The following is a 25,238-nucleotide window of genomic DNA, read 5'->3' as shown; positions in this document are numbered from 1 at the left end:
AGGAAGATATGATGAGCGACCTCATCAAATTCCTGCTTCTGAATACCGGACTTTGCGATTGTATGCAGGAGATCCTAGGTTTCGACAATGCATTCCTTATTTGTTTCATCTCCTGTTTGAAAGCGATCTGTCTGGACTGTCATATGCAGTGAACCACATCTTGAAAAGTGGTATACACATGCAAAACATCTCGGCAAGTGACTTTATGGATAAAGTCAATGTCCAAGACAGTATTTTGGATTCTCACCTGATTAATCTCATGGCGTGTCAGCGTGGTACTAATGAGTACTGGTACCGTCGTCATGGTGATTTAAAATGTATGCTGAGGAACTTAGGAACTCCCACATGGTTCCTCACTTTGAGCTGTGCTGAGTATGGCTGGGAAGACTTACTTGAATTTCTACGAGAGGCAAATGCTAACGTAGAAAACATCGAATTCAAGACACCCGGAGAACTGTGCTCTTTGGATCCAGTCAATGTATGTAGGTACTTCAATCATAGATTTGAAGGTATGATGTCTTTCATCATGAATAAGAAGAATCCACCTCTTGGAGAGGTGTTGGATTTCTTCTGGAGGAAGGAGTACCAAGCAAGAGGTGCTCCTCATATACATATGTTGCTGTGGATCAAGGATGCACCTAAATTTGGAACGGATGCAGAAGACTCAGTGATGAGTTTCATAGAACAGTATTCTACGTGTGCTGTTCCAAACGCAAAGGAGAAAAAAAGCCTAAGAGAAAAAGTTCTACGTTTCCAAAGCCATCGATGTGGAAAGTACTGTCGTCGTAAATTCCGGAACAAAGACAAGTTCTACACCAAATGTCGTTTCGGCTTTCCACGACCGGTGATTTCTAAAGGAAGAGTGAACAGTTTGATGTCTTCGCTGCGACATAATGTGATGAAGAAATCACCTAAAAACACATACAATTTGAAGAGGAACGAAGAGTCTAAGTACATCAACGACTACAACCCGGTGATTTTGTCCATGTGGAATGCTAACATGGATATACAGTTTGTGGCTGATAACTGTATGGCTGTGGCTCGGTATGTGACATCTTACATCACCAAAAAAGAGAAGACAGAATTGAAGGATATGTGGGAGGACATTTCCCATGAAAAGAGCCTCAGCAAGAAGTTGTACAGTTTCAGTCTGAAGATGTTGTCGCATCGAGAAATCGGAGCTTACGAATGTTCTGACCGGTTGTCTTCAGCAAGTCTCTATGCCAAGTCCAGGAGTATCGTTTGGGCGAGTGTTGGTCTTGCTGCAACGCGTAATCGAGTTCTCAAACCTGTGCGGGAAATTGAGTATTTGGCGGAAAAGGAGCCAAACAGTACCGACATTTTGAAGAGCAACATGTTGGATACATATTATCCAAATCGAAGCAGTCACCTCGAGAATGTTTGTCTGTATGAGGTTCTGCAAAATTACATATTCAAGAGGAACATCAAAGAAGATACTGAGAAAGGAGTGTATGCTGTAATAGGAAGTGAGGGATGTCTGGTCAAGCAAAGAAAATGCCACTTGATAAACCATCGAAAATTGAGTGGCGAATCTCCTGAAAAAAAGGAGTTTTTCTATTTAGCACTTTTGCAACTTTTTAAGCCTTGGCGTGCAGAACAGGAACTGCTTGGAGATTTCCTTTGTTACGAAGACTCATTCAATGCTGCCAAGGAGACCATAGAATGTCCTGCTTTTCCCAAATATGTAGAAATGTTGAATGTGGAAATTGAGCAGGAAGCAACGATTGCAGCCGAGATTGCCAGAGACAGTTCTCAGGACAGTCAGAGTTCTGCTTCATTGAGTCAGGATCCACTAGGAGGACCTCTTATCGAAAATGAAGCTGCCACTGCTATGAATGAAGTGGAAAGAGCCATGGCACATGCTCAGGAGGATGCGGTTAACTTAGAAGAGTTGGAAAGACAACTCAACGTTGAGCAGAGGAAAATATATGACGAACTTACCATGCAAATTGATCATGGATTAAGTCATGACAAGAAAGAGTGCTCATGTACGTCGTTGAAGCCTGTCCGACTGTACGTGAGTGGAGAAGCGGGAACTGGAAAAAGTTTCCTTATTAAAGCAATTTCATGTTATTTGCAGGAAAGGACAGAGTCATCGCTGTCTTGTGTTGTCACCGCTCCAACTGGACTGGCAGCACATAACATTAAAGGGATTACTTTACATCGTTTACTGATGCTGCCAGTGGAGCATGACAACAAATTAGAATATCACAAGCTATCTGGAGATGCTTGTTTAGAAGTTTCAAGAGTCTTGAGGAAAATGAAACTTCTTATCATTGACGAAGTAAGCATGGTTTCCAATGTCATGCTTGCCTTTGTGCATTTGAGAATGCAAGAAGTTCTCAAAACAGAGTATGATGTGTTATTTGGTGGCAAACACATCATTGTTTTCGGAGATCTTCTGCAGCTGACACCAGTGAAAGGGCAACCTGTGTTCAAAATGCTCACGCATGAAGATACCAGGAAGTGCTTAGGGAGCATTGGCAACGTCAATATATGGTTAAACTTCAATTATGCTGAACTGCATGAAAATATGCGTCAGGCAAAGGATGAAGTTTACAAGACTATTCTACAAGATGTTAGAATTGGAAAAGTGACCGAGCATGGGAAAGAAGCTTTACATGCACGATTACTGACAAATTTATATCCAGACGAAGATGTTGTGCCTGAGAATATTTTTCAGAAAGTTACTGAGAAAAAATCTGGAATATGTTTGATGCCAACTCTTGCAGAATGTGCCAAATTCAACAACAAAATGTTGCATTTAGAAAAGCAAGAGATTGTGAAACTGGAAGCTATTGACAGAGTAGAGCATATGGGATCAACAATTATTTTGTCTGAGAATCTGAAAACAAAATTGGATTCATTAGAGAAGAGTATATCTAAAACTGCGGGTTTTGAAAAGACTCTGAATGTGTGCTTGAACTGCCGTATAATTTTAAGAAGGAATTTACATGTTGAAAGAGGTCTGGTAAATGGATCAATGGGTAATGTTGTTGATTTTGTGAAATACAGAAATAGAGATGGAATTGAATTTTTAAAAATTAAATTTGATGGCATTGAGGAAGTACAGCTAATTGCTCGTTGTTCTGCTAGATTTTTGCTTGTAAAAGACTTATATGTTCGTCGTAAGCAGTTTCCTGTTTGCTTGGCATATGCGGTGACAATCCATAAATCGCAAGGTTTAAGTGTAGACTGTGCATTGGTGAATATTGGCAGTTCTGTGTTCAAGGAGGGTATGGCATATGTGGCATTGTCACGAGTTAGAACTTTATCGGGATTGTACTTGATTGAGTGTGATGTCACAAACATTTGTGCGGATCTAGATTGTGTTAAGGAATACAATAGGTTAAGAAGAGAGTATGCGCCACATTTGCCTCAGTATCCTTTGTTTGAGAAACGTGTGGTAGGCCGGAAACGAAGAAATGTGACCAATACTGGGGAGGTTGTAGCAAAAAGATGAAAAGTCGATGAACCTGAAATTATAAGCAGAAACAAAAAGGATTCTGTTGAAGATGTTGTTGGTTTTCAATTTGAAAACAGTTCTGGTGTCAACTGCTATGCTAATGTAGTGGTTAATGTTTTGTTTTCTCTAGAAAATGTAAAAGAAGAGATTGTGGTCAATTCTGATCAAAGATTTTGCAGTTTGTTAAATTCTGTGTTAGAGAAATGTAGCACTGATAGAACAAACATAGAAAGTGTGTCTGAAATTCGAAATCTGTTAGACAGATGTTCAGGCCAAACACAATTCTCTCAAAATAGTCAGCAAGATTGTCAGGAGTTTTTAATGTATATGCTTGATGTATTGCATGATGAAGGTGTAGATGTAGATCACCTGTTTGGGCTTTCTTATCAATGGCAGCATGACTGCGAGAACTGTAGGGTATCAAGTACTACTAGTGTAGACTCAGAAAGATTTATATATTTAACTTTGCCAGACAGTAAATCAGTCTCTTTTAATAAGCTAGTAAAAGCAACTGATCACAACATGGAGTGTAGCCAATGTAAATCTGAAATGATGTCCACATTATTTATACGAACATATGGCCAGTATGTCATTTTAATGTTCCAACGATGTAGGCCTGATGGAACAAAATTGACAACTTTAATTAAAAATGTTGTGGCTTCACAGTTGTCAATATCAGGAAGGACTTTTGTAACTGTAGCAATTATATATCATGATGGTCCTTCAATAACATCAGGACATTATACAGCTTATTTAAAGTGTAGAAATGGCTGGTCATTCTGCAATGATTCTGTTTTAATTTTCAAAAAAAAATTGCCGTATGACCTTAAAAACTCTTACCTGGTGTTTTTAAAACCAAAATTTTAGGGAAAGAATCTCGGGATGTGCTCTGAGGAATTTCAAGAAGTTCTAATGGCTCCTACACGATTTGGTCTTGAGGATAAGTGTAGTACAGAGACATAACTTCTTACCATAACACTGGACGTCATGGAGAAATACGTGCACTTTGAATGAGTTCAGAAAAACTGTTTCTTTTTATAAGCTAATTGAAGCAGCCAATCAAAACATGGAGTAGAGGGAATGTAAGTCTGCAATGCTGTCTACTGTTTTACATTGCTTTGTGATTAAAAGTGATGTAGAGAATTAAATAATTGTAGTAGTCATAAAGGTAGTGTAAGTATGCTTCATAGTAAGCAGTATCAGTGTCATAGGAAATGTAGAACATGATTGAGCAAGAAGGGGAAGATATTACTAGTCCAGGATTGTGAAAATGATCTTCAACATTTTAATTGTGAAAGTTGCGGAAATACAACATGACGGGATTGGCTTACAAGAATTCTAAGAGTTATAAATGGCTCAGACACGATTTGGCCTTGTGGAAACGTGTGGTAGAGAGCGAGAAGTCATTTATTGTATGTAACATGTTTTTGAAAACAATGGAGGTTTTCTTTCAGAAAGTGGCGGGTTGAAAGTAATAACAGCACAACAGAGTGTAAGCTGTTCATAGGACATCCTTCGCCGTCATGGAAAGTAAGTTAACTTTAAGGAGTTCTGAATTCTGATTTGTTATGTTGTATGGGTTTTTTAAACACAATCATTTTGATTGTTTTTTTTTCCCCGCTGTTATATGATGAATACCTTCAAGTCACTGTTTTTAGTGAAATTTGATACATTCTGAGAACAGCAAAAATAAACCATTTAACATGTATAATTAATTCTGTTCTGTTTGCATTTATGATGTACATGTAGAACTGTGTAGGAGGCATGGAGAAGGTGAGGCTTCTGTAAGTGTCAAAGTTGTTGCATACAGTGCTCATATTCTACGTAGTCTTTCATATGATAGACTACATTTCCACAATGAGATACCTAAGCAAAGGAAACACAGGTGATATGATTGTGGAATGAGGAAAAAAAATTGCACGTTTTTCAATTATATTACCTGTGTTTCTTAACATTACACATCACATTGTGTAGATGAGGTTTAGGCCTGTTCCTGGAGACAGAGGAGGTCTAACATTTGTACAAGAGTGCAGTCGACATGACACACTTGGTTGGTAGGCCTGCACATGTATTTTCTTCTCTGTATTCTTCAACAAACCTAAATTTCATCTGCAACTCTGAGTAGGACTTACCTGAAACAAATCTGTGAATAGGTTACACCTTATCGGCATCTTGAAACAATGATTTAAAATGTTAGGCTGAGATTTATGATGACTGTGCGCCTCATTTGCTCCGCTGTGGGTCACTTTTGTGTAAAACATGCACCATGTTGCAAGATAGGTTTCAGTTCATCTCCAGCAAGATACCATCACTTTGAAATGTATATAATTAGCACTGTGTAGGGGACATGCAGAAGCTGAAGGTTTTCTAAGTGTGAAAATTGTTGTATACACTGCTCAACTTCTGTGTACTGTTTGATATGCTAGACTCCATCTGCACTATGAGATACCTAAGCAAAGGCAACACAGGTGATGTGATTGTGAAATGAGGGAAATAAACTCCACATTTTTCAATTACATCACCTGTGTTTCCTAAGTTTACGAATGACATTGTGCAGATGAAGTTTAGGTCTGTCCACGGACACAGAAGAGGTCTAGCCTTTGTTCAAGAGTGAAGTGGACATGACTTACTTCATTAGTAGGCGTTCGCATGTATTATCTCCTCTGTATTCTTCAATAAGTGTAAGTTTGATCTGCAACCCTGAGTAGGCCTCACCTTAAACAAACCTCTGGATAGGCCACACCTTATTGTCATCCTGAATCAATTATTTAACATGTTAGGGACAGATTTATGATAGGTGTATGCCTCTTTTGCGCCACTGTGCGTCACTTTTGTGATGCAGTTGCGGTTGAAAAGATTTGGTATGAGGCGACAAAATTATAAAATGATGAATCTAGGCAGATGTGTCATGCTGTAAAAAAACAATGCCACATGAAACCGATGCAGCAGTCATGCAAAAGATGCACAATGTTGCAAGATAGGACTCACTTCATCTGCATCAAGATACTATTAGTTTAAAATGTATATTTTTAGGACTGTGTAGGGGCATGGAGAAGCAGAGGCTTCTGTAAGTGTCAAAGTTCTTGAAAAACTATTTGTCCTTCAATCTTTTCCCTTGTTTTTTCTAATTTATTAAAAACATGTTTTAATATTTTTCAAATGTTTGTTCTCTCTTTCACAGGTTTTTTAGTATAAAAAGAACAAATGACTAACTTAACGACAATTATAAGGTAAATGTTTTGTACTCTTTTTGTTATATTTCTATCACATTTAACTTCTATTAGTTCCACTGCTTTATTTCTTTAAGAATCACTTTCCTGCCTTTGCTACTTCCCTCATTCCTTTGTCTATTACTTAATTACTCTACTCCTTCACTATTTTTCTTAGTCCCTCTCTTCTCATACTTCTTCACTCTTGGTCACTCACTCTGTCTCTATTACTTTCACTGTTTCTGACTGATCTAAAAAAATTTTTTTTAAAAGAACAGTAAGTATAAGGGAAGGAAACAGACAGTTATGTTAAAAGAAAGACAGCTATAGGGAGTAAACTAGGGATACTGTTACCCGCAATCCTCTGCTGATGATGTCACTGACCATGTCATGAATGATGTAATATGTGACATCATCAGCAGTGGATTACGGGTAATAGTATCTCTAGTGTACTCCCCTATAGCTGTCTTTCTTTTAACATAACTGTCTGTTTCCTTCCCTTATACTTACTGTTCTTTTTTTAAAAAAAAAGGTTTTTGGTTCGCTCCCGGTTCGCGTACCGGCGAGCGAACTGGGAAGCGAACTAAGAGAAATAGAGGTTGGCAGAGTTCCAAATATTCTACCAATTTTTTAATAACGGGGAGGTAGTTCTGAAAAGAACTTTTTTTTTATTGTTTTTGTTGTTTTATATTTTTTTTATTTTTTTTCTGAACATTTTTTTACTTTTTTTGAATTTTTCTGAACGGTTTTATATTTTTTTTGGTTTTTTTGGGGGGGGAAACGAAAACGATTCATTGTAAAGGGCTCAACAGGAGCAACAAAAAAAAAAGAATTTATTGTTTGCGGCGTTTCGGACAAATTGGAAGATGATTGTCAATAGCTCTGTTGATCAGAGTGATGCTACTTTCTCTGTAGCAAATGAATCCATTGCAAAGTACGCAGACTTGTTTTACTTCCCCAAATCTCAGTTGTATATTTGGCACCATCTCCCTGCCCTCTGGTCCCGTCACTTCCGGTACAACAGATCTTCTGGCCATAATAGGGGGATTATCTAGTTCGTTACGAAACTGTGCAGCACTGTAGTTGTTAGGATGCCACCTAGTCATATGGCGATGCATTGTGTAGTTTCCGTAACTGTATTTCTTCTCGGTCCCTCTGGACAGTCTATCTTGACATATAAGGCAAGTTACGTATCTTGCATTTACTTTTTTCTGGCCTTTGGGAAATTTAAAAAATTGCCAAATGAAGTTTTCTATCCGGTGAGACCTCCTGGGCTCCTCAGGCAAAAACTGCCTCTCTTCCTGCTCTTCCTCCTCTTCCTCTTCTTCCTCTTCTTGCTGAATTATAACTTCAGCAGGTGGTCCTCTGTTCCTTGGATGTGGTGGAGGTGGTGGGGAAGCACCAGCTGAAGCTACTAAAGAAGCCATTGCTCACTGGTAACAAAGGATCTTTCTCTCACAAAGATGAAAGTCAGAGTGAGGAAAGAAGGAGGGGTTTTCATCATTTGGGAAAAACAATAGTTCTCAACCAATGAAAAGTGTTAATTTTAGATTACATGACCTAGTGTTACATCATTAGGAAACCAAAAGTGAAATGAACCAATGAAAAGTGTTATTACCAAGTCACATGACCTGCTGTGTTTACGATACGCGCTTTGCGCCGCCTCCCGGTTTGCTTCCGGGAACCTGCGCTTCGCGCCTCGCTTCGCGTACCAGTTCGCTAACGTAGCACGTCATATGACGTATCACGCGACAACGTGAAACGTCATGCGGACGCGAGGCGTCACGATGTTTTCTAACGCGGCAGTTGCGTTAAAGGAACGTTTACCGGTTCGCGGACTATTTCGCGGCATCAAGGTCAGCTAACGGGAAGCTTCCCGATTCGCGAAGCGGGAGGGAAGAAAAAAAAATATTTAAAATTTTTTTTATTAATAAACATAAAATATATTTTTGGATTTAAAGAAGAATACATTTTACAGCTACAGATATTAGCTTTTAAAAAACCAATGAAATTCACTGAAAAAACCATAGGTTATAGACCATATATAGTTAGGAATTAGCATTTACAAAACCTTGAAAATTCACTGAAAAAACCATAGGTTATAGACCATATATAGTTAGGAATTAGCATTTAAAAAACCTTATTTTACTCACACAAAACCATTGAAATTCCATATAGAGTTAGTTGCACTAACTATATATCGCGCACCCGCAATCCACTGCTGATGATGTCACATATTACATCATTCATGACATGGTCAGTGACATCACTGATGACATCACTGATGACATCTCAAATGACATCACTGATGACATCACTGATGACATCTCATTTGACATCATTCTTGTGCTAATACGATAAACCTCTTCAGACTCTAATATAACCTTAGATACACTCAGTGTATACAGACACTCACACACTGTCACTCATCCATGGAGTTACTCACACACCTAGTCAGTCATGCAAAGAATCAATCACACCTCCATTTCCTCAACTATACAGTTATACACACCTTACTTATTCAAACATATACTAACACATATTTACTCTCTTATACAATCCCTGATACAAGTTCACAATGATCCATACAGCCACTCACACATTCAGTGGCTCTCATGCACAGTTATTTATATATGCCAACTCTCACATGTACTGTGTTTTACATATGTACTTACTATGACATGTAGCATTGAGATATCCATTCACTCATCAATACACTCATGCACACAGTCAACCGCCCATGTAGCTGTTTCCACATGCACTCTTGAACTCATACACCTAGTGAATCAACTGCTCACACATCTATGCACAGAGTCACACACCTCCCAGCCACCCCCACACAAACTCAATCTCCCATACAAATACTTGGGCAACCAATCAATAACATATATAGCCTCTCGTATAGCTAATGATCCACACATGCAGCAGTTTACATCACAACAGACATACTGAAGCACACATTCAGACAGTTTAGTCACTAACCCATGCATTTAGTACGACACATTTATTCACTCACTCATACAGTCAGTCACGCACCTACTAAATCCTTCATCCAGACACTTATACATCCACTCATTCTTCAATATATCAAACATATTTAAACTTTACAGAAACACACAGTCACTGGATGATGTCATCAGTGATGTCATCAGTGATGTCATTTGAGATGTCATCAGTGATGTCATCAGTGATGTCACTGACCATGTCATGAATGATGTAATATGTGACATCATCAGCAGTGGATTGCGGGTGCGCGATATATAGTTAGTGCAACTAAATATATATGGAATTTCAATGGTTTTGTGTGAGTAAAATAAGGTTTTTTAAATGCTAATTCCTAACTATATATGGTCTATAACCTATGGTTTTTTCAGTGAATATATATATATATATATATATATATATATTACCTACTGGCGGTCGCCAGTAGGTATATATAGTTAGGATTTTTTCCCTATGGGATTTTTGAAAATTCTATGTCTAATAACTTTGGCGTTTGTGGACGGAATTGGCTGAAATTTTCAGGAAAATGGAACATTTTGTTTCTGAGCAGCCCCTGGAAATTTGGGGGGGGTTCGTCAAGGGGTGGCCGAGAAAAAAGGGGGTCCCAAAACGTGTTTTTCCCATGTTAATTTCCATAGGGCGGTTGGCCTCACTTTTAGGCCGAACGGCTGAATGGATTTGCACGAAACTTGGCAAAATTGTAGGGACTGTTAGCCTGATGTGCCTTTGCTAGGTCTCAATATATGTGCTCCAGTGGATTTTGAGAAATTAACGTTCAAAAAAAGATATATATCTGTAAGCGCGCTCCAGGCAGCGCTCCGGTTCGCGTTCCTGACGCGTAACGGAACTTCGCGTAGCGAAGCTGATTGGCTCTCCGGTGTCTGTCAACATTCTAAACAGTCCGGAGCGGCCGCCATCTTGTCTCTCGGTAGGATCGAGAGACAAGAGGAGGCCAAAACAAAGGGGGAAATGACCATAAGGGGGCATAGTAGATCCTCCCTGACCCCCTAGGTTTGATGTGGAGGCTTTAACCCCTTCAGCGCGGGTGACAAAGCCAGCTCGTCATGGGCGTTACCTGCGCTGCGCGCATGACGAGCTGGCTTTGTCACAAACAAGCCATTTTTGAAATTTCAGCGCACGGCGGGAATTCGCGGTAGCGCTGAAGCGGTTAAAAGGGCCCCGCAGTGCAAAAAAAAAAAAAAAATTGTTTTTTTGCGAGGGGAGCGCCCGGTCCGCGAACCGGGAAGCGTTCTGGGGAGTGTACTATAAGGAAAAAAGAATGATAGACTTTTCAAATACTGTATGTTAATTGATTGTTGGTTTTGTTGATTATTTTTTAATTTCTTTATTTTTTAAGCAATTATTTATTATTGTGATTGTGTTTCAAAATTTAATAACATTTCTAACATTTCACTGTCTGAAATGTCGTAATTTTCATTGAACATAGCTTGTAATCTCTGAGTGTGTAAAATGTCCTCATTTTGAAGGAGGTCATCTACTGCTTGCACACATTGCAGTAGTTCTTGGTCCCAAGTTTCATCCATAAATTCTATATAATTTGGATCAATTAATTCTTGGCTGCTCTCTTGCAGGACAATTTGAAATGAAACTTTCTGTTCGCCTTCCATGTTGCCTGAAATTTGGATTAAAAAAATATATATTAGTAGAGATAGGGCACTGTTGGGATTAATTTTAGATAGGCAGTTTTTATCAGTGAATTTATCTTTGGGCAGTGTATAGTATCAGAGTGGAAGTAGGAATATAAAAAAGTGTATGTGATTTAACGTAAGTAAATTCATAATTATACAAGAGAAACCTAACTCCATCCATAATTATAACAGAGAAGTCTATCTAAATCTATAACTACTACAGAGGGATAGTATATAACTATCAGAAAAAGTTTACCATATTAACTGATAGTGCACAATATACTTCAGTTTTTAAAATAACAACTTACCTTTACAAAGAAGTTGAAGTGATTAGTGAAAATCCAATTGAAATGTACACCAGGAAGTAGTAGTCAAAATGGCTGTGTTTCCTTCTCTTCCTTTATATATATTCAGGTATATAACCAATCAAATGTCAGGTAAAAAAAGTAGAAAATGAAAGTAACATTTTCATTGGTTGTCAATTCCAACACTTCAGATGTGTTTTGTGAAGTAATTTACCTCACGGTATTTAGAGAGGTCTACAGGCTAAATGACTAAATGGAATTTCAATCAAATTTGTGAAAATTATAGGGATTGGTATGTAGTATGAGCTAATCTATATTTGGTGAAAGTGTCTCCAGTCGTTTTTCTGTAAATTACTTTCCCACCTTTTTTGATGGAGCGCTTCCCGGGGAGCGCCCCGGTACGCGAACTGGTGAGCGCCCCGGTACGCAAACGTGAAGCGTTATGGGAGTCCACCATTTTGTGTTTCGGTCGAATTAAGATACAAGATGGAGGGCAACTAATGTTCAGAATGGGTAGAAGGGGGCACGGTAAAATTATCTTGACCCCCTAGGTTTTCTGAGGGTGGCTGAAGAAAGCCCATATGTGCGAAAAAAAACATTTTTTTTTTTAATTTCGCGAGGTTAGCTTCCGGTTCGCGTACCGGGTAGCGCCCCGGGGAGCGTACTTTGTTGAAAATTAGTGAAAAAAGTTAGAGTAAAATAATAATTGTGAGTGATCAGATGTAGGGTAGCTCTGAGAAGAGCTTTTGGGTTTATGGTACATTTAGGTACTTATAAGTAGGTGCCAATGCACAGTCTTAAATTCAGAATGAAAATTCTGTTGCCCTCATCTGAGAAGTGAACTCCATCTCCTCTGTAGATATCTTGCATGTAGTAACGCAAGTTATTGTTGTACATGGAGCCCATTCCATGGTCTCTCATGTAAGCTGAAACAGATTTGTTTACATGCTTCCTCGACTTCTCAATTTGTGGACAAAATTGGTTCGACCACCTCCATTTCTGTCTTTGGCATATATTTGAATATACCAAGGCAGTCTGAGGAAAAAGTGCCATTAATTGCTCAAAGGTGTCCTTTAAAAGCATTTCCAGACCTACCCCAGTCAAAGTGCCCAAGTCATTACCTCCACAGTGCACAATTAACAGGTCAGGTTTTGGCAAATGCATAAAGGTTTTCACCAATGGTATCAATTGGTGACATTTTAATCCTCTGTGGCCAAACCACTTAATTTTCACATCTTGTAAATTGAGGTTAGGTAAATTTCTGTTATCAGCATACCTCTGAGCCCAGTAGATGTAACTATGTCCAACAATCCAGACAGAAAACATGGTAAGAGAAGGTTCTGCTGCAGTCAGATGAAGTGTGGCAATGAAATGGCAGTTGAAAAAATAAGAGTTTAAAATGAAAAAAAACTGTGGAGTTTCTGTGTTAATGAAGCAGTAACAGTGATTGGTGGATTTTGATTGCTGAAAACAGAAAGTTAGGGTGCATGGATGAGTTCTTTGAAAGATGTATTTTGAATGGTCAAGAAAAAATCATTAAATGAAAGATTGCACTGGATATGCAGGTGCACTGAGAGTTCAGAGTTCAATTGAAACATTGTTGTGTGAACTTGCAAACACCAGAGGTCTTCCAAGAGGTGGTTGCTATGCAAAAAAGGCAGAGAGGGCAGAGGGGGGAAGGGTTTTGATTTGAAAAAAGTGAGGGAAGAGTTTTGATTGGGTGACATGAGAGATATGTGTGAAGAATTACAGCATTTCTGTGCTTTTGATAGCTGCAGACTCTGGAGTGCATACCTTTTGCTCTGCTAAAGACAAAGTGGTGTGTTTCTGAGACTGTTTTGAAACTCATAAAGTATTTGCCAAGGTGAGAAAAGATTTATTTAATTTAGATAGAGAATAGTGTGCTTTAAGGAGAAAATTATGAAGAAAGTTGTGTTTTTAAAATGTTGCTTTGCCTCAAGTGTTTTACAAATAGATTTTGTTTCTTTGAGAAATTGTAATTGGAGAAAATGTGAAGTATTAGTACTGACAGGGTGTTTTTGTGCATAGGAGCTGTGCAGTGTTTTCAAATTATGACTTGAAAATCGTTTTTGAGGAAAAGGAATGCTTTTAACATTTATGACAAGGATATAATGGTGTATGCTTCTTTATAAGGCATTTGAGTGTCTCTGATGGTATTTTTCCCATTTTAATGTAAGACCTTTCCCCGTGGTGCAAATTCCTTGTAAATATGCTCCCACCTGTGCTTGGCAAATTTAGATTTTGAATGTTTGAGTTACATAGCCATGTTAAAAGTGACCCTAAAATGTTGCAAAGGCACTCAAAAAACGCTTCCATGTGTCTTAAGGACATTTTCAGTCATTTCCCGATGTGCAGTGTTTTCAAATTATGACTTGAAAATCGTTTTTGAGGTAAAGGAATGCTTTTAACATTTATGACAAGGACATAATGGTGTCTGCTCCTTTATAAGGCATTTGAGTGTCTCTGATGTTATTTTTCCCATTTTAATGTACGACCTTTCCCCGTGGTGCAAATTCCTTGTAAATATGCTCCCACCTGTGCTTGGCAAATTTAGATTTTGAATGTTTGAGTTACATAGCCATGTTAAAAGTGACCCTAAAATGCTGCAAAGGCAATCAAAAAACGCTTCCATGTGTCTTAAGGACATTTTAAGTCATTTCCCCATGTGCAGTGTTTTCAAATTATGACTTGAAAATCGTTTTTGAGGTAAAGGAATGCTTTTAACATTTATGACAAGGACATAATGGTGTCTGCTTCTTTATAAGGCATTTGAGTGTCTCTGATGTTATTTTTCCCATTTTAATTTAAGACCTTTCCCCGTGGTGCAAATTCCTTGTAAATATGCTCCCAACTGTGCTTGGCAAATTTACATTTTGATAGTTTGAGTTACATAGCCATGTTAAAAGTGACCTAAAAATGCTGCAAAGGCAATCAAAAAACGCTTTCATGTGACTTAAGGACATTTTAAGTCATTTCCCCATGTGCAGTGTTTTCAAATTAAGACTTGAAAATCGTTTTTGAGGAAAAGGAATGCTTTTAACATTTATGACAAGGACATAATGGTGTATGCTTCTTTATAAGGCATTTGAGTGTCTCTGATGTTGTTTTTCCATTTTAATGTAAGACCTTTCCCCGTGGTGCAAATTCCTTGTAAATATGCTCCCACCTGTGCTTGGCAAATTTACATTTTGATAGTTTGAGTTACATAACCATGTTAAAAGTGACCCAAAAATGCTGCAAAGGCAATCAAAAAACGCTTTCATGTGTCTTAAGGACATTTTAAGTCATTTCCCCATGTGCAGTGTTTTCAAATTAAGACTTGAAAATCGTTTTTGAGGAAAAGGAATGCTTTTAACATTTATGACAAGGACATAATGGTGTATGCTTCTTTATAAGGCATTTGAGTGTCTCTGATGTTATTTTTCCATTTTAATGTAAGACCTTTCCCCGTGGTGCAAATTCCTTGTAAATATGCTCCCACCTGTGCTTGGCAAATTTAGATTTTGATTGTTTAAGTTACATAGCCATGTTAAAAGTGACCCTAAAATGCTGCAAAGGCAATCAAAAAACGCTTCCATGTGTCTTAAGGACATTTTAAGTCATTTCCCCATGTGCAGTGTTTTCAAATTATGACTTGAAAATCGTTTTTGAGGTAAAGGAATGCTTTTAACATTTATGACAAGGACATAATGGTGTCTGCTTCTTTATAAGGCATTTGAGTGTCTCTGATGTTATTTTTCCCATTTTAATGTAAGACCTTTCCCCGTGGTGCAAATTCCTTGTAAATATGCTCCCACCTGTGCTTGGCAAATTTACATTTTGATAGTTTGAGTTACATAGCCATGTTAAAAGTGACCTAAAAATGCTGCAAAGGCAATCAAAAAACGCTTTCATGTGTCTTAAAGACATTTTAAGTCATTTCCCCATGTGCAGTGTTTTCAAATTAAGACTTGAAAATCGTTTTTGAGGAAAAGGAATGCTTTTAACATTTATGACAAGGACATAATGGTGTATGCTTCTTTATAAGGCATTTGAGTGTCTCTGATGTTGTTTTTCCATTTTAATGTAAGACCTTTCCCCGTGGTGCAAATTCCTTGTAAATATGCTCCCACCTGTGCTTGGCAAATTTACATTTTGATAGTTTGAGTTACATAACCATGTTAAAAGTGACCCAAAAATGCTGCAAAGGCAATCAAAAAACGCTTTCATGTGTCTTAAGGACATTTTAAGTCATTTCCCCATGTGCAGTGTTTTCAAATTAAGACTTGAAAATCGTTTTTGAGGAAAAGGAATGCTTTTAACATTTATGACAAGGACATAATGGTGTATGCTTCTTTATAAGGCATTTGAGTGTCTCTGATGTTATTTTTCCATTTTAATGTAAGACCTTTCCCCGTGGTGCAAATTCCTTGTAAATATGCTCCCACCTGTGCTTGGCAAATTTAGATTTTGATTGTTTAAGTTACATAGCCATGTTAAAAGTGACCCAAAAATGCTGCAAAGGCTTTAAAAAAACGCTTTCATGTGTCTTAAGGACATTTTAATTCATTTCCCCATGAATGTAGGTAGGCCTCACCTTGAACAAACCTCTGGATAGGCCACACCTTATCGTCATCCTGAATTAATCATTTAAAATGCTAGGGACAGATTTATGATAGGTGTATGCCTCTTTTGCGCCACTGTGCGTCACTTTTGTGACGCAGTGGCGGTGCAAAAGATTTGCTATGTGGCGACAAAATTACAAATTGATGCATCTAGGCAGATGTGTCATGCTGTAAAAAAAACGTGCCACATGAAAGCGATGCAGCAGTGATGCAAAAGATGCACCATGTTGCAAGACAGGCCTCACTTCATCTCCAACAAGATAAGAAGCTTAGGGATAGATTTATGATGACTGGTGCATCCCCAGGGATGTGCCAGTCATCCTGCGCCGCTGTTCCGCCACCCATGGTGCGCTGCATTTACAATGCGGCGCACCATGGGGCAAAAACAGCACAGATGCGTGACGCATCTGTGCCGTAAAGGTGGCGCATTGCTGGAGCTGCAACGCAAGTGCCATGCAGCTCCAGCAAGGCTCAGGGGTGCCCCATCTCCATTTAATCTGCAACCCTGAGTAGGCCTCACCTTAAACAAACCTCTGGATAGGCCACACCTTATCGTCATCCTGAATCAATCATTTAACATGTTAAGGACAGATTTATGATAGCCGTGTGCCTCTTTTGTGCCGCTGTGCGTCACTTTTGTGACGCAGCGGCGGTGCAAAAGATTTGCTATGTGGCGACATATTTAAAAATTGATGCATCTAGGCAGATGTGTCATGCTGTAAAGTCCTGTGCCACATGAAACCTGTGTCAGTTTTCATATAGGTGTTTTGTTGCAAGGTATGCATTAATTTGCAAGAAAGCCCTGTAAAACTAACACAGTGAAATTTAGAAGATTTCACTGACTCAGCTTTATAGCATTGCTGAATCAAATCATTACGCCTGTTTGAAACAGGCATAAGGAGTGATGCACCATGCAATGTGTGGCTTGCTCCTGTGCATTGCAGTAGACATGTTGCGCTTACGAGGTGATTCCTGCAATGTGCTGCTTTTGCGGCACAGATGTGTGACGCATCTGTGCTGTTTTCACTCAATGGTGCTCCACATTGTAAATGCGGCACACCATGGGTGGCAGAGCAGCGGTGCACATTAACTGGTGCATCCCTGGGAATGCGTCAGTTAACATAAATCTGCCACTTTACATTTAAGTATGAGCAGGGGACACAGAGTTGGTGAGGCTTATCCAAGGTTAAGAAGAGATGAGTCCTGTTCACTGAAAACTTGGACATAGGCCTTACCTCCTCAGCATCGCTGGTCATGGCTAAATAATAGCGGCAAAATGTTACTCTTGTAAAACAATTTTACTATTATAGTCTCTGAGATTTGTGCCTTACTCTGCAACATCTCATTGTTGTTCTCTTTCTTTAAAGATAACGACAACATCAACATGAGCGACAATCAGCAATCAGTTGATCTCAACCTCATCATTGAACTCGTAATTGAAACATCAGTGGAAGTAGATCCCTTGGATGATTTAAATCCTGAGGATGAAGAAGAACATGATGAGGATGCAGATTTGTCAGAATTGTATGACATAGGGTGGGAAGCTGACGTGCTTGAGCCTATGGAACTATAAACATTTATTTTTAAAAATTTATAATAAATGAAAAGTAAAAATGTAAACCGTTTCATTTAAAAATAAAGACACCTTAAAAAACAGGTTATGTGTAGTGTCTTCAATAAAATATTAAAATATGCTCATAAAATTAGATCAGATTCACATATAAAACAGCACAGGTAAAATGAATATGAATTCCATTTCTTTTCTGCTATTTCTGTATTCTAAATTTGCCAAGCACTACAAATGTCAAGTAGTGTGTTAAGTTTTTGATGACTGTTATTGATTTACTGTTTGGTAATAGTGGTTAATAACATTTTTTATTATATTTTACCACAGATTCAACTGCAGATCATTTCAAGATTTCAGCATGCCAACTAAAGAAAGACTTAGAAAGGCTGCAAAACGTCAAAGACAGCAGGTACATGATATAATGCAGCAGTCCTCTAACAAAAAAACTTGTCAAGTCACCAAGAAAGCACCGGGTAAGAGCACAAAAACATTTATAAGAAATATTTGTAGTAAAAAAAATATTACTACAGAAAATGTTTCAGTCCAGAAAAAGAGAAGCATTTTAAACGGAAAGGAAAGGCCAATCAAAAATGTTACTGCTAGAGCAAGAGATAACTCTGTGCATGATAGTAGAAGGAAACAACACTTTAGGGACATTCGTAAACGAATGTTCCGCAACAGGATAATTGGCAATTTGTTAAAAAATATTAAGAAAGGTCAACAGAAAGTGGTTTTTTATAAGAGAAAAAAAAAGTTGAGAAAGTTATTGATCAGGCATTTGAAATTAAACGTAAGTTATTTATTTTGATAATCAATAGAATTAGGAAGCTAAACAAGGTAATTTATGATTTCAAAAGAAATAGTAGATGGAAGAGAATAGTTAATGGTAGTAATTTTTGTGAAGTTTTTTCCGGAGAATGGATGCATAGTTCAAGTTGTGAGGCATTTTTTAATGAGGAGAGTTATTTCCAGGATAATGATTTGGTGCATGCAGTTGACACCAGTGGTCGAGCTTATGAAGTGAAAGATGGTTGTCCAGTTGAAAAAGAAAAACTTGTGACAACAGAGACAGAAGAGGTGTTAGGTAATGAGGTTTTAGGAAGACGTCCTAAGGGTCCTGTGTACACCTGGAAGTGTAGTAGTATTTGCAGTGTGCGACAGGATTCCATCAATTTGCTTTGTGATTTTGTACGGACATTTAATAAGAAAAGTTTGAAGCAGAAAATGAAGTTGTTGCAAGAATTAGATCCTTGCAGAGTGAGAGAAGTGACAGGTTTGCATGGTCATTCACTGGCTTGTCTTTCCAGGAGAGTATGCCAGAGTGTTTTTCATCATTTCAGGATGCTAGCAGTGCATCATAATAAAGTGAGGAAATTAGTTAGAATGTTGTATTATGCTAAGAGTCCAGCAATTATGCTTAAACAATTATGCGCTGCTCTTTTACATGGTTCTGAAATAGATGTGAAGAATGTTTGTGAAGAAATTGAGTTTTGTTACTTTGGAAGTAAAGAGGAGAATGTTGAAATTGACCAAGAAGAAGAGGGTAATGTGGAAGATAGTGTACAGGTTTCCAGTACAGATAATTTTCAGAGGGAAATTGCGACGTTTCAGGTGAAATCAAGTGAGAGGCCTAAATTCACTTGTGTGTGTTGTCGACGCACTTATTATAAGAATCAGACTAAGTTAGTGGATTTATATGCAAAAAGTGAAAGGGAAAATAATAGTGAATGGAAGGATTTCACAACATACTTGATGGTAGAAAATTGTTTTGATTTGGGATCGGATCAACGTGTGTGTACTTATTGTTGTAGCAAATTAAATCAAAACCAGATGCCTGCTAGAGCAGTTCATAATAATCTGGAATTGGTTGAGATTCCTTCTGAATTGAAGGATTTAAATACTTATGAATCTATTTTGATTCAAAGTATCCATCCCTTTCAGGCTATTGTAAGAATGGAGCCAAAGACAGGGAAATTGCCTCCATCAGATTTACAGAGAGGATTAAAGGGAAGAGTTGTTTATTTGCCTCTAGATTTGAAGAAAAACATTAACACAATTGGAGTAGAAAAAGTGGAAGAGGACCCTCTGGTTATCTTAGTTAATGGGGTTCCGACAAAGAATAAGAAAATATGGCAAGATTTAGTGGATGTTAGGAAAGTCAAAAAGGCAACATTGTACTTGAAAAAAAAAAATAAGTACTATAAGAATATATATGTTGCAGAAGAGGAAGTAAGTGAGGAAGAGGATAGCGATTTGTGTGCTGGTCAAATTGAGAAAGTAGAACCCTCTACTAGTGAAGAAATATATGAACATTATAGTGTTCATCCTTTGCATTCCAAGGAAGTCATGGGGAATGCTATTGAGTTGTTTCAAATGAAACAAGCCAAAGGGAGTCCCATTAGTGTTTGGGAGGAAAGTTTGGAAGCTCGGTGTTTCCCACAGCTTTTTCCAACAGGTCAGGGAGGAAGATATGATGAGCGACCTCATCAAATTCCTGCTTCTGAATACCGGACTTTGCGATTGTATGCAGGAGATGCTAGGGTTCGACAATGTATTCCCTATTTGTTTCATCTCCTGTTTGAAAGCGATCTGTCTGGACTGTCATATGCAGTGAACCACATCTTGAAAAGTGGTATACACATGCAAAACATCTCGGCAAGTGACTTTATGGATAAAGTCAATGTCCAAGACAGTATTTTGGATTCTCACCTGATTAATCTCATGGCGTGTCAGCGTGGTACTAATGAGTACTGGTACCGTCGTCATGGTGATTTAAAATGTATGCTGAGGAACTTAGGAACTCCCACATGGTTCCTCACTCTGAGCTGTGCCGAGTATGACTGGGAAGACTTACTTGAATTTCTACGAGAGGCAAATGGAAACATCGAAAACATCGAATTCAAGACACCCGGAGAACTGTGCTCTTTGGATCCAGTCAATGTATGCCGGTACTTCAATCATAGATTTGAAGCTATGATGTCTTTCATCATGAATAAGAAGAATCCACCTCTTGGAGAGGTGTTGGATTTCTTCTGGAGAAAGGAGTACCAAGCAAGAGGTGCTCCTCACATACATATGCTGTTGTGGATCAAGGATGCACCTAAATTTGGAACAGATCCAGAAGACTCAGTGATGAGTTTCATACAACAGTATTCTACATGTGCTGTTCCAAATGCAAAGGAGAAGAAAAGCCTAAGAGAAAAAGTTCTACGTTTCCAAAGCCATCGTTGTGGAAAGTACTGTCGTCGTAAATTCCGAAACAAGGACAAGTTCTACACCAAATGTCGTTTCGGCTTTCCACGACCGGTGATTTCTAAAGGAAGAGTAAACAGTTTGATGTCTTCGCTGCGACATAATGTGATGAAGAAATCACCTAAAAACACATACAATTTGAAGAGGAACGAAGAGTCCAAGTACATCAACGATTACAACCCGGTGATTTTGTCCATGTGGAATGCTAACATGGATATACAGTTTGTGGCTGATAACTGTATGGCTGTGGCTCGGTATGTAACATCTTACATCACCAAAAAAGAGAAGACAGAATTGAAGGATATGTGGGAGGACATTTCCCATGAAAAGAGCCTCAGTAAGAAGTTGTACAGTTTCAGTCTGAAGATGTTGTCGCATCGAGAAATCGGAGCTTACGAATGTTCTGACCGGTTGTCTTCAGCAAGTCTCTATGCCAAATCTAGGAGTATCGTTTGGGCGAGTCTTGGTCTTGCTGCAACACGTAATCGAGTTCTGAAACCTGTGCGGGAAATTGAGTATTTGGCGGAAAAGGAGCCAAACAGTACCGACATTTTGAAGACCAACATGTTGGATACATATTATCCAAATCGAAGCAGTCACCTCGAGAATGTTTGTCTGTATGAGGTTCTACAAAATTACATATTCAAGAGGAACATCAAAGAAGATACTGAGAAAGGAGTGTATGCTGTAATTGGAAGTGAGGGATGTCTGGTCAAGCAAAGAAAATGCCACTTGGTAAACCATCGAAAATTGAGTGGCGAATCTCCTGAAAAAAAGGAGTTTTTCTATTTAGCACTTTTGCAACTTTTCAAGCCTTGTCGTGCAGAAGAGGAACTGCTTGGAGATTTCCTCTGTTACGAAGACTCTTTCACTGCCGCCAAGGAGACCATAGAATGTCCTGCTTTTCCCAAATATGTAGAAATGTTGAATGCGGAAATCGAGCAGTAAGCAACGATTGCAGCCGCGATTGCCAGAGACAGTTCTCAGGATAGTCAGAGTTCTGCTTCTTTGAGTCAGGATCCACTAGGAGGACCTGTTATTGAAAATGAAGCTGCCACTGCTATGAATGAAGTGGAAAGAGCCATGGCACATGCTCAGGAGGATGCGGTTAACTTAGAAGAGTTGGAAAGACAACTCAACGTTGAGCAGAGGAAAATATATGACGAAGTTACCATGCAAATTGATCATGGATTAAGTCATGAGAAGAAAGAGTGCTCATGTACGTCGTTGAAGCCTGTCCGACTGTACGTGAGTGGAGAAGCGGGAACTGGAAAACGTTTCCTTATTAAAGCAATTTCATGTTATTTGCAGGAAAGCACTGAGTCATCGCTGTCTTGTGTTGTCACCGCTCCAACTGGACTGGCAGCACATAACATTAAAGGGATTACTTTACATCATTTACTGATGCTGCCAGTGGAGCATGACAACAAATTACAATATCACAAGCTATCTGGAGATGCTTGTTGTGAAGTTTCAAGAATCTTGAGGAAAATGAAACTTCTTATCATTGACGAAGTAAGCATGGTTTCCAATGTCATGCTTGCCTTTGTGCATTTGAGAATGCAAGAAGTTCTCAAAACAGAGTATGATGTGTTATTTGGTGGCAAACACATCATTGTTTTCGGAGATCTTCTGCAGCTGACACCAGTGAAAGGGCAACCTGTGTTCAAAATGCTCACGCATGAAGATACCAGGAAGTGCCTAGGGAGCATTGGCAACGTCAATATATGGTTAAACTTCAATTATGCTGAACTGCATGAAAATATGCGTCAGGCGAAGGATGAAGTTTACAAGAACATTCTACAAGATGTTAGAATTGGAAAAGTGACCGAGCATGGGAAAGAAGCTTTACATGCACGATTACTGTCAAATTTATATCCAGAACAAGATGTTGTGCCTGAGAATATTTTTCAGAAAATTACTGAGAAGAAATCTGGAATATGTTTGATGCCAACTCTTGCAGAATGTGCCATCTTCAACAACAAAATGTTGCATTTAGAAAAGCAAGAGATTGTGAAACTGGAAGCTATTGACAGAGTAGAGCATATGGGATCAACAATTATTTTGTCTGAGAATTTGAAAACAAAATTGGATTCATTAGAGAAGACTATATCTAAAACTGCAGGTTTTGAAAAGACTCTGAATGTGTGCTTGAACTGCCGTATAATTTTAAGAAGGAATTTACATGTTGAAAGAGGTCTGGTAAATGGATCAATGGGTAATGTTGTTGATTTTGTGAAATACAGAAATAGAGATGGAATTGAATTTTTAAAAATTAAATTTGATGGCATTGAGGAAGTACAGCTAATTGGTCGTTGTTCTGCTAGATTTTTGCTTGTAAAAGACTTATATGTTCGCCGTAAGCAGTTTCCTGTTTGCTTGGCATATGCGGTGACAATCCATAAATCGCAAGGTTTAAGTGTAGACAGTGCATTGGTGAATATTGGCAGTTCTGTGTTCAAGGAGGGTATGGCATATGTGGCATTGTCACGAGTTAGAACTTTATCGGGATTGTACTTGATTGAGTGTGATGTCACAAACATTTGTGCGGATCTAGATTGTGTTAAGGAATACAATAGGTTAAGAAGAGAGTATGCGCCACATTTGCCTCAATATCCTTTGTTTGAGAAACGTGTGGTAGGCCGGAAACGAACAAATGTGACCAATACTAGGGAGGTTGTAGCAAAAAGACGAAAAGTCGATGAACCTGAAATTATAAGCAGAAACAAAAAGGATTCTGTTGAAGATGTTGTTGGTTTTCAATTTGAAAACAGTTCTGGTGTCAACTGCTATGCTAATGTAGTGGTTAATGTTTTGTTTTCTCTAGAAAATGTAAAAGAAGAGATTGTGGTCAATTCTGATCAAAGATTTTGCAGTTTGTTAAATTCCGTGTTAGAGAAATGTAGCACTGATAGAACAAAAATAGAAAGTGTGTCTGAAATTCGACATCTGTTAGACAGATGTTCAGGTCAAACACAATTCTCTCAAAATATTCAGCAAGATTGTCAGGAGTTTTTAATGTATATGCTTGATGTATTGCATGCTGAAGGTGTAGATGTAGATCACCTGTTTGGGCTTTCTTATCAATGGCAGCATGACTGCGAGAACTGTAGGGTATCAAGTACTACTAGTGTAGACTCAGAAAGATGTATATATTTAACTTTGCCAGACAGTAAATCAGTCTCTTTTAATAAGCTAGTAAAAGCAGCTGATCACAACATGGAATGTAGCCAATGTAAATCTGAAATGATGTCAACATTATTTATACGAACATATGGCCAGTATGTCATTTTAATGTTCCAACGATGTAGGCCTGATGGAACAAAATTGACAACTTTAATTAAAAATTTTGTGGCTTCACAGTTGTCAATATCAGGAAGGACTTTTGTAACTGTAGCAATTATATATCATGACGGTCCTTCAATAACATCAGGACATTACACAGCTTATTTAAAGTCTAGAAATGGCTGGTCATTCTGCAACGATTCTGTTTTAATTTTCAAAAAAAAATTGCCGTATGACCTTAAAAATTCTTACCTGCTGTTTTTAAAACCAAAATTTTAGGGAAAGAATCTCGGGATGTGCTCTGAGGAATTTCAAGAAGTTCTAATGGCTCCTACACGATTTGGCCTTGAGGATAAGTGTAGTACAGAGACATAACTTCTTACCATAACACTGGACGTTCTGGAAAAATAACTGCACTTTGAATGAGTTCAGAAAAACTATTTCTTTTTATAAGCTAATTCAAGCAGCCAATCAAAACATGGAGTAGAGGGAATGTAAGTCTGCAATGCTGTCTACTGTTTTATATTGCTTTGTGATTAAAAGTGATGTAGAGAATTAAATAATTGTAGTAGTCATAGAGGTAGTGTAAGTCTGCTTCATAGTAAGCAGTATCAGTGTTATAGGAAATGTAGAACATGAGTGAGCAAGAAGGGTAAGATATTAGTAGTCCTGGATTGTGAAAATGATCATCAACATTTTAATTCTGAAAGTTGCGGAAATACAACATGACGGGATTGGCTTACAAGAATTCCAAGAGTTATAAATGGCTCTGACATGATTTGGCCTTGTGGAAACGTGTGGTAGAGAGCGAGAAGTCATTTATTGTATGTAACATATTTTTCCAAACCAATGGAGG

This window comes from Lissotriton helveticus, chromosome 2_2 (genome assembly GCF_964261635.1).
Source record: "Lissotriton helveticus chromosome 2_2, aLisHel1.1, whole genome shotgun sequence".
Classification (NCBI taxonomy): domain Eukaryota; kingdom Metazoa; phylum Chordata; class Amphibia; order Caudata; family Salamandridae; genus Lissotriton; species Lissotriton helveticus.
The sequence above is the reverse complement of the archived record's forward strand: the minus strand, read 5'-3'. Positions refer to the sequence as shown.